The following is a 9,851-nucleotide window of genomic DNA, read 5'->3' as shown; positions in this document are numbered from 1 at the left end:
GTCTTTAAGAGCATTCGCTGCTCTTTTAGAGGACCAGGGTTCACAGCCTCCTCCAACTCTGGCTCCAAGCTCTTCAAAACCTTTGAATCGTCTCTGAATACATAGACTCATACAAAGACACATAAACTAAAATCTTAAAACATAAAAGAGAACAAAAGCTGAAAAAGATTGTGGTGTGCGCCTTGTAAAAGCTCCAGCTACTAATTTCTAGACAGCAGTATTTATATTAATGGCATTCTAGGCAGTGAAGGATTATGTATTTAGAGTCCTTTCCTCAGGGCCCCATGTGGAGACAGTTGTCCCAGAATTCCGAAATAAAAAGTTTCCAGTTGCTTACCCCACCTTATGAGCAGTTGTCTTTCCTGAGTCTTGATTTATTTATCTTTGAAATGGAGATATCCCCAAGAGCTAAGATTCTGAAATGACTACAAAGAAATTACTCATATAAAAAAAGTGATATTGTTCTTTTTATGTTTTCAAAGTTATGCTCTGGTGTAGCCTTAAAAGTTTCCTCAGATCTCAGATATTCGAATGAAAAGGGAGAGAAGCAGATAATCCCACTCACTGTAGCTGCTGAAGACAGAAAAATATAAAGTTTTTTTTAATGTCTCGCAGCCAAAGTATTGATTTGAAGTCAGAAGATGCTGAAAGCGACTTCACTCTTTTCTCCTAAAATGAAAAGATAGAAGTGTCTAGATAGCGAAAATTGTATTTTCAATAAAAAGACTCATAATCACAAATACCCTCGGTGACTTGCTCAGTGTAATCAAGATGTCTTGTGTGCCTTCAGGGAGCCAGCTGTGTGTCAGCTCTGCAGGTCAGGGAAAGACAGGACAGTAGCTATTACCAAAGCCAGTTATGTCAGAGGGCTTGAACAGCCAGAGCTCAGTTTAAAGGAATTAACCTTCACAGTAAGTGAAGCATTTTGGAGGAAAGGAGGTGGGCGAGCTTCAGTAAGTCATTAGCGGACTTAGCACATGGGCTACTGTATGCTCTTTCGAGGATGGTAGTCAAGGGTTTATTTACCATTTTATAATTGTAAACAGAAATTTCTGTTTCTAGTTTAAAAATAGAACTCAACAAATTTAACTTAGGACTTGTTTTCTACCAAAGTTATTTATAACCTATAAAATGTCACTCTCACCTGGAGGATTATGACTAGGTTGAGAAAAGTCTGCTTCACTTCTAGCTGGTGTTGTACATCAGGGAAGAAAGGGTCCTCTCATTCCCCAAACACTCACTATTAAAACCCTTCACATTAATTCAGTTTACCATAAATTAACAGAAAAGTATTAGCAGTTATACCTAGGTAAGGGAATGCAATAATAAAAGCAAGCGACCAAACAACCACAGCTTCCTTTTTCCTATCTGAAAAGAGATAAAGTCAAATTATATTTGACTCTAAAAATAGATGTATATAAAACAAAATTCCTAATTCTGCTTCGAGTGCCAAAGATGAGGCTTGTTTTACCAGCAGGCTGCAGTGAGAGGTGATAAAAACTCATCCTAAGCAAGGAAATGCCTTTGTCCCATTTGCAATTTAGAAAGATGTATATACTATGGTAGATTACCTAATGGACCTGAAGAACCGAGCAGTGTGAGGAGGAGATGGTCACACGTGAATTATTATTGTAGTGCTGTTTACCATGCCAAGAATGGAATTGGCTTAGGTATCCACAACAGGTGAATGGATATGGGAAATGTTATTCCTTGGTCATTAAGTCCATCTAAATTATTTCATTTACAGTAACATGGCTGGGACTGGAAGATGTTATACACAGAGAACTGAGGACAGAGAAACAAAATTGCTTGCTTCCATGGGGGGACCCATCTGCTCATTTTTAAGTACTGAATCCAGCCATGGCTATCAGAGCCTGAGGGTGGTGTGAATGCATTGAGAGGGGAATTACAGTGGATACAAGCATATGGTTGGCTAGGCAAAACACACCAGGAAAACTAGGTTTTACAACAATTCATTAAATAGTTCAAAAGGCTAGTAGAGAGGATTTTGAGTATTCCCAACGAGAAGCATTCTTGCAGAGACTGAAAAACCAATGACTCGGACCTGGCACCATCATAGATTGTGTGTACTCTTGAAATGTCACTTTGAGCCCATAAATATGTAGGATTATGTGTCAATCAAAGTAAATTATTTTTGAAGGAGATGACTTGCCTGTGCGTTGTATATATGGAAAAGAATGTGGAAAAGAGAGGCACAGAGTGAGTGTCCCACAGTTCTCAGATTCTTCATGGTAGCAGGCCAGAATACTGAGAGTAGATAAAGATACCACTGAGGGCATCTAAGAACATGGAGGACAATAGGAAGAAAACAGAGTTCCAGGCAACTTATTAGAGTTAAGAGTGAGGGAAAGAGGATGTGGTGAGTGTGGCAATCAGGTACTTGGTCCCTGAGTGGATACCAGTGAAGTAAGGACACTTCATAAGCCCTTGGACCTCAATTCTGAAGCGGCACAGCCAATAGAATAGCCCATCATAGTGGTGCCTGTAGCTCTGTGTGCCACAGGAAATGGTGGTCCAGAGTTGGTGGCAGCTGACGGAGAATGAGAGAGCAAAAAGAGCACCCCAGGCTTGACTATCACCTCCTAACTTTTGCTGTTCCCAGTAAGCTCCGGGAGAGAAATTGTTTATTTCTGCAAATGTATTTAAACATGAATTACTTTAAAATAGTTTCAAAAACACAAAATCTATTTACTTGTGTGCATCCTTAGAAAGGAATATAAATTATGTAAAAATACCTTCATCATTTAAATTTCTGGGGTTTTTTATGTATTTAAATATAAAAATGTAAAAGCAGGATACACAGCCTGAGATCATTTGATGACAATAATTCTAAACACTTGCACCAAGTTACTCATTCAAATGTTCTCACTAAGGTAGTTTCATAGGAACTACATGTATGTAGTCCTTACAAAACTTAGTTTGACAGACGAAGAGAAGCTTTGACACATTACTTTTTACTTTCCCTATAACAAACAAGCTATTCGAAAAACTGACTGCATTGATTTTATAGCATTTACAATAAGCATTTCCCACGTTCTATTTCAGGTCATCCTTCTTCCCAATATTTATGCCGGACCCATGTTTGCTTTTGGAACTATAGCTAAATTGGCAAGGCCGATACTTTGAGATCTGATTTAGGTTTTCTACTTAACAGATCCCTTTAATTTTCTCTTTCCTACCATTTCAGCCACAGTAACTCATTAGCCAAAAGAAGGGATGATGCAACAGAGAAAGAAGTAAATCTTGGGGCTTTGGTTATCAACTGCTCATCTCTCAAGAGAGTATAGTGAAGAAATCAGAACATAAAACGTTCATTCCAAAGGATGTATGATTACTCTGAGGGCATGTGTCTGGAGGCTAGATTAATTGTCTCTTGACTGGGAAAGAAAATGAGTCAGAGGAAAAACAAAGAAAACAGAGATATTGATGGGTTCCTAAGAGAGGTCTCAGGGCCTTTTCCACCAACTCACCCCACAACACTCTGCTGTTCTTAACAGGCTGTCACTCCTGGGACCTGTTTTAAATCTTTTCCCAACTCCATTCCTATGCGGCAAAACTTACTAAATAGCACCAAATTAGAAATAAAGTATTGTGCTTGCAAGGTCACGGACATGGGTAGTTATTTCACATCGTGTTGATGGAAATTTTTTTAAAGCTCTATGAGAGGAGCATTTGATTTTCTAGATATGAGAATCCCATTGTTCTCTACTGGCTTTGTAGCTAGCTTAAAGCATCTGGGACTCATTTTGCCTATAATCAAGTGATGGATCAAAATATCAATTTATGTTTGACTATTTAAGATATGATAAAATCAAAATTCAGCATTAAAGTTCAGTGAAGATTTGTCAAGGCTGTGTATCTTCATTCGTTTTCTATTGTGGATAACTCATTATGTCTAGCTAGGGGAGTTATAAAACAAACCTTAGCTCATAGCCGTAGGCTTATTAAATTAAACCCAATCACATCCAGTGATGTCTTACATGCTAATAAAGTTTCGGGGTGGCTCCAGGAATTTCATGGCAGATCCAAGAATCATATATATGTATATGTGAGGGGGGCAGTTGCATGGGTTTGTGTATTCTGATGTCTTTCCCTGTCTTTCTATACCCCTGGAATTCAATCACTGGGCACCACCAAAATGACCTCACTTAATCACCTCCCCAGAGTGTTATTCCTAAGCATGTTGGCCAGTCTAAGTTTTCATGTTTGTTTTCCTTTGTTTTATTCTGTTTTGTCTCTCAAGACAGGATTTCTTTTTTTTTTTTATAGCAACACCATTTACCAGAAGTAAAGGAGAAAATAAGACAATGCCCATCAGTGACAAACAAATAAATCATGGTAAGCACCCCTATCTGAAAACCCAGTTTCCAAAGAGTTCCAAAGTCCAAACCTTATCAGAGGACAGACACGGTCCTGGGGTTCATGAAGAGTTGGCAGTCAAAACATTTGGGGCTATTTAAAATATTGAATGAAATTGCCTTTAAGATAAGACAGGATTTCTTTTTGTAGCTCTGGCTGTCCTGGAACTTGATCTTGAGAGCAAGCTGACCTTGAACTCACAAGCATCATTTGGCCACTGCCTCATAGGCGCTGGAGCTGAGGCCTGTGCCACCACCAAACAGCTTTCCTTTCACTTTTGTGATACTTCACACTGGGAATTAAATTTTAACACACGAATATTGCTGTCATCCTACACATGAAGCTTTGGAAATATACCCACTCATTAGCCAAACCAAAACACTGTGTTTAAACTATGTTCATCTACCTGGTATAGTGGCAGTAAGCACTGTCAGCTACTCAAGAGGACCACTGTGCCAAAACAGACCCTGACTTTGATTCTGAAGTCCTTCTGAGTGTGATGAAATGAGAGAAGAAGATAAGGGTCTAATATTTAGAATCTAATATATCATGATATTATATAGAGGAAATTCTAAGTGAACATGTTACTAACTTTTGAAAAAATTGCTGTTAGTTTATGAAAGTACAGAATCAGGATAGGCAATGGGAACTCCTACTTTTAAAAACAGCAACAGTTAGAAATTTAAAATTAATAACACTTCTCCATTGCTGGTTGGATTGCGAACTTATACAACCAGTCTGGAAATCAATCTGGTGGTTCCTCAGAAAATTGGAAATAGATATATCTACCTGAACACCCAATTATACCACTCCTGGGCATATATCCTAAAGATGCCCCACCAAGCCACAAAGGCATGTATTTCATTGTGTTCATAGTGAAAGTGGCCTTATTTGTGATAGCCAGAAGCTGTAAACATCCAAGATGTTCCACAATGGAAGAGTGGATACAGAAAATGTGTTTCATTTACACAACTGAGTACTACTATTAAGAACAAGGACATCATAAGTTTTGCAGGAAAGGATAGAACTAAAAAATATCATCCTGAGTGAAGTATCTCAGACCCAAAAGGACATGCATGATACTCACTAATAAGTGGATATTAGCCAAAAAATGCAGAGTACACAGGGCACAATCCACAGAACTCAAGAAGTTTAACAAGCTAAAGGCCCAAGTGAGGATGTTTCAATCACACTTGGGAGGGAAAAGAAAGCAGTGCGCAGAGGGAGGGAGGGAGGGAACTTAGTGGGAGAGGGGAAAGGGAGGAAGAGGGGAAAAGGGGAACATGATTATGTATTTGGGGGACCAGGAGTGAAGCCCCAAGGGCCAGCAGAATCAATGGAAATATACAACCTCAGGAGGTGGGATGACCTTCTAGAATGTACCAGAGACCCAGGAGATGACAAAATCTTAAGACTCAAAGGGACAGACCTTGGATGAGATGCCCAATGGTGGGGAGAAGGTACTTGTGGAGTCTACCTCCACTAGAAAGACAGGGTGTCAAGTGGAGGGATGGGGTTGCCATCCCACAGTCAGGAACTCTGACCTGGGGTTGTTTTTTATTTGAAAAATGTTGTTTTTGAAAGAGCATAAGAACACTTGAAAACATGTGCACAGTGTACAAGACCAATCTGTGAAAAATCTTTAACCACCATAGATGTATCAACACATTCTGAGTAACCAGCAAAGACCTTACACTCTGTTATCATGCATGTGAACCACAAGATTTGAAATGGTTAAAGGAATTTGTCTATTGTAATTTGATGCAATATCAATAAAATCCTCAGGTTCTTAGATATGCGTGTGTACATAAATGGACATACTGGTTATAAAATTCATATAGACTTTTTAAAAATAGGGTTTCAATATCTTAGGCATGTTTTGCATATCGTATGTGGTTGAAGATGACTTTGAACTCCTGAAATGTGCTAGTTCATGTAACTTCATGAGGTCTGGGAACCAACCTAGGCCTTTATACATACTATGCAAGCAACGTAAGAACTGGTCTACAGTCACTGAGCAAGATACAGAACTTGCCCAGCTCTCTGAAAGCTAAGCTTCTATATGCTAAATATATTTTATAGGCGATTTCAATGTTTTTTCCCTTAAAATGTGAAGTAATTACCTGTGTCCTTGAGTATGCAAATCCAGCCTTATACACCAAGAATTACAACATCTGGTAGTTTCCAAGGAAGCCTTTCAATAGCTCTCACAGCACTGCAGCCGAGGTCTCTGTTTAGTGTGTGCCAAGGCTTTATGGGAATATATGACATATGGTTAGGTGCCAACTGCCAAAAACTCCACTATTTCCCATTCACAGTTGAGCTTAAGCATGTGTTCCAGAAAGCGCTGCTTAATTGTTGTATATTTCCACACATTCCTGGCTGGCTGTATGATGCTATTTCTTCATAGCTTTTCTTGCTTAGCTGTAGCGACATTGCCGTAAGTTATCATCTGATCCTTCACATTTACAATTCTTACAGCCTGCTGTGAAATCGAAATTATTTAGCTTCTCTAGTCTTCAGAAAGTTAATGTCAAGGATTAAACTGGTATATTGCTGGGGATCTTTCTAAATGGGAATATTGAATTTGACTTAGAAAGGGAGACATTTTTTCATTCTATTTTAGTATTCTTTCAGTATTGTAGTTTAAAAGAACTTATTCTTTGAGAATGCCATACCTCTAGACAACAAAATATGGAGTATATTGACTCCCACTTCTCTAACTTCCCCCAGACTCTTTGCCATATATTCTCTCCTAACTTTGTGTCCTCTTTTTTTTCTTTTAAAATAAACTGCTAAATATGATTAATGATGCATAAATGTAGGGTGGAATGTGGGACCACTCACTGGGGCATGGGCAACAGAACAATGGCCACATCCCCAAAACAAGAGTCAGCTCCCTCCCCCAGCATACAATCAACTACCAGGTATTCCTAGGCTAGGGCCAAGGCTTCATGAACTCTTCCCTCACCCATGCTGGAATTTTGGCTGGAGTGATCTTTTGCAGGTATTCAAAACTACCATGAGTTTAGGAGTATTATGTTTTCACTCTAATATACCTATTGACTGAGGAATATGAAAATGTTTTCTAAGAAAAGTAATTTTCCATAGAATATATGGTACAGAAATATCAACTATGGTATATAGCACAGAGACAGGAGAGAGGTTTGGCTCTCAATGAATCAATGCAGGTGGAGCAATTGGATTTTGAAAACTCAACCAAATCATCTATTGTCACAGTGGTTTCCTGTATCAGCATACATCAACACACAAGAAAATTTGAGGTTCCAAATCCTATTCTTCGAGGTGATAGAGTATTTGTATAACAAACCACAGAAGCTCAAATATCCATATATTAAATCGTTGATGTTGCCATTTGAAAATACAGTTGAATTTTTGAAAATAAAATCTATGCCAATATTGGCATAATAGTAATAATATGATATAGTACCCTGCAATCTCATGAGATTATCAATTGTGTGGATCTCAGACATAGCACAGTAGAAACTTCCTGAGGTTAATACCCAATGGTGATCCAAGGAACTGAAAGGCATGATGTTCTAGAGATTTAGTTTCAAGAGATGTTATTCGTACATGGGAGTTTGAAGTGGTGAGTGTTAAAGAAATGAAGAATCATTGTAGACTGTGATGGTAGGAAGTGAGGAAGAGGGGATAAAGACTGTCAGTAGAAAGAATTTTGAGCCATAAACTGAAAACCTGTTTTATAAAGTCATCGTTGTGGTGACTCAGCACTTTTATTATTCCCAATCTGGTAATTTTACTTATTGATAGGCAGAGATAGGAAGATCATGAGTTTAAAGTTAGTCTTAGCTAGTGAGTTCTAGGCTTATTAAAGATATATAGTAAAGGTCTGTCTCTAAGGGCAGAAGTTGAAAAGCTGAAGTTTCAAGACTCAAATCAGTTAAGGAACTTCTTTTGCAATGCTATTGATGATTGCACTCTTGGAGTTGAGAATAAAAGACATAGAAGGCTCTGACAATCTCTCTTCCCACTCCCTCCACCCTCCACCTCAACCCCTGCAAAGAAAAAAAAAAGAAAGAAAAGAAAAGAAAAAAGAAAAGAGAAGAAACAAAAAGAAAAGAAAAAGAAAAGGAAAGGAAAGGAAAGGGAAGGGAAGGGAAGGGAAGGGAAGGGAAGGAAAGGAAAGGAAAGGAAAGGAAAGGAAAGGAAAGGAAAGGAAAGGAAAGGAAAGGAAAGGAAAGGAAAGAAGCAGTCTAGACAGGAAAGCCTTTGAAGAGAACTCTTTAAAATTGAGATGAGGATCCTGAAGTGTAGTTCTTCATTGCTGAGAGTTTCTGGCATGGGTGGGGGTGGGGAAGGACTCAGTTTTGTTCAGAGGACTGGACACTGGGAGTTTGACCATGATCCAATGAGCACATAGGCAACACAAATTGGACTTAGTGTTTTTTAACTTTTTCTTCTTTTATTCTTTCCTTCCCTTTTAAGGAGTCTCAAAGGTTTGGGGTGTGACTGAGAAGACTAGGAACTTAATGTTATTGGGGTACGTTATGTGAAACTCCCAAATAATCAATAAAACATGGGGAATAATGAAAAAATAAGAGTCAAATCAGTTACTTGGTTTGAGTTGGTAGCAATTGTAGAAGGATCTCCTTTCACTTCACAAGAGCTGACTTTATGTCACAAAGCTGACATGGACTCAGTTTTCAAACAGAATCCCAACTCACGTGCATCTTGAATGGAGCATCTTGAACCCAGGCAAAAACTCAGCAGACAGAGCAGAAACAGTCATGCCATTTGCCCTAAGACACATGAAGTGTGTATGAGAGAAAGAGCTCAACCAGGAAACTTTCTGGCCTGCTGTTTCTTCTCTTATTCCCAGGCTACTATGACCTGGTAAATTTGGATTACACAAGAACTAAAACACTCTTGAGAGGGAACAAACATATTTTTAAATTTCATTTGATCCTTATTCCTTGATAATTTTCCATTTCTTAAATCATGCTTCCTGTACTTGACACATCCCTCTGTCTCTGCTCCCTGTTCCTTCACACCATTTAAGGAAGCGTTCTCATATAAACCTTAACGTTAAATCACATCCTCTATCCTAGCAGTTACTGTCTGAATCCATAACTTCATCTGAACCCTTATTTGTCCTTCTCATCATAATATTCTTTTGAGAAGGCACCTAATGAAAAAACCCTTGCAGCTATGTCTGAATTTCCTGCTCCATATTTTTACAGCATATTTCATGTACCTCCTCTGTTTTCATATGGAAATATACCCTACTCTGAGTCTGTCACTCCAATTCACTGACTTCTCTAACTTAAATTGGTTGAAATATACCTCAAATTTGTCAAATACTTTATAAAGAATACAGACAGAATTCTTTAAATAAGCTCTGCGCAAAATAAAAAAAAAGTCAAAAGCGGCCTCGGAGGGCTTTGCAAATTGCCCAGAACTATCTGAGAGAGGTAACTTTTAGAGCATTC

Source organism: Rattus norvegicus, chromosome 2 (assembly GCF_036323735.1).
Source record: "Rattus norvegicus strain BN/NHsdMcwi chromosome 2, GRCr8, whole genome shotgun sequence".
NCBI classification, from domain to species: domain Eukaryota; kingdom Metazoa; phylum Chordata; class Mammalia; order Rodentia; family Muridae; genus Rattus; species Rattus norvegicus.
This window is presented reverse-complemented; position numbering follows the sequence as displayed.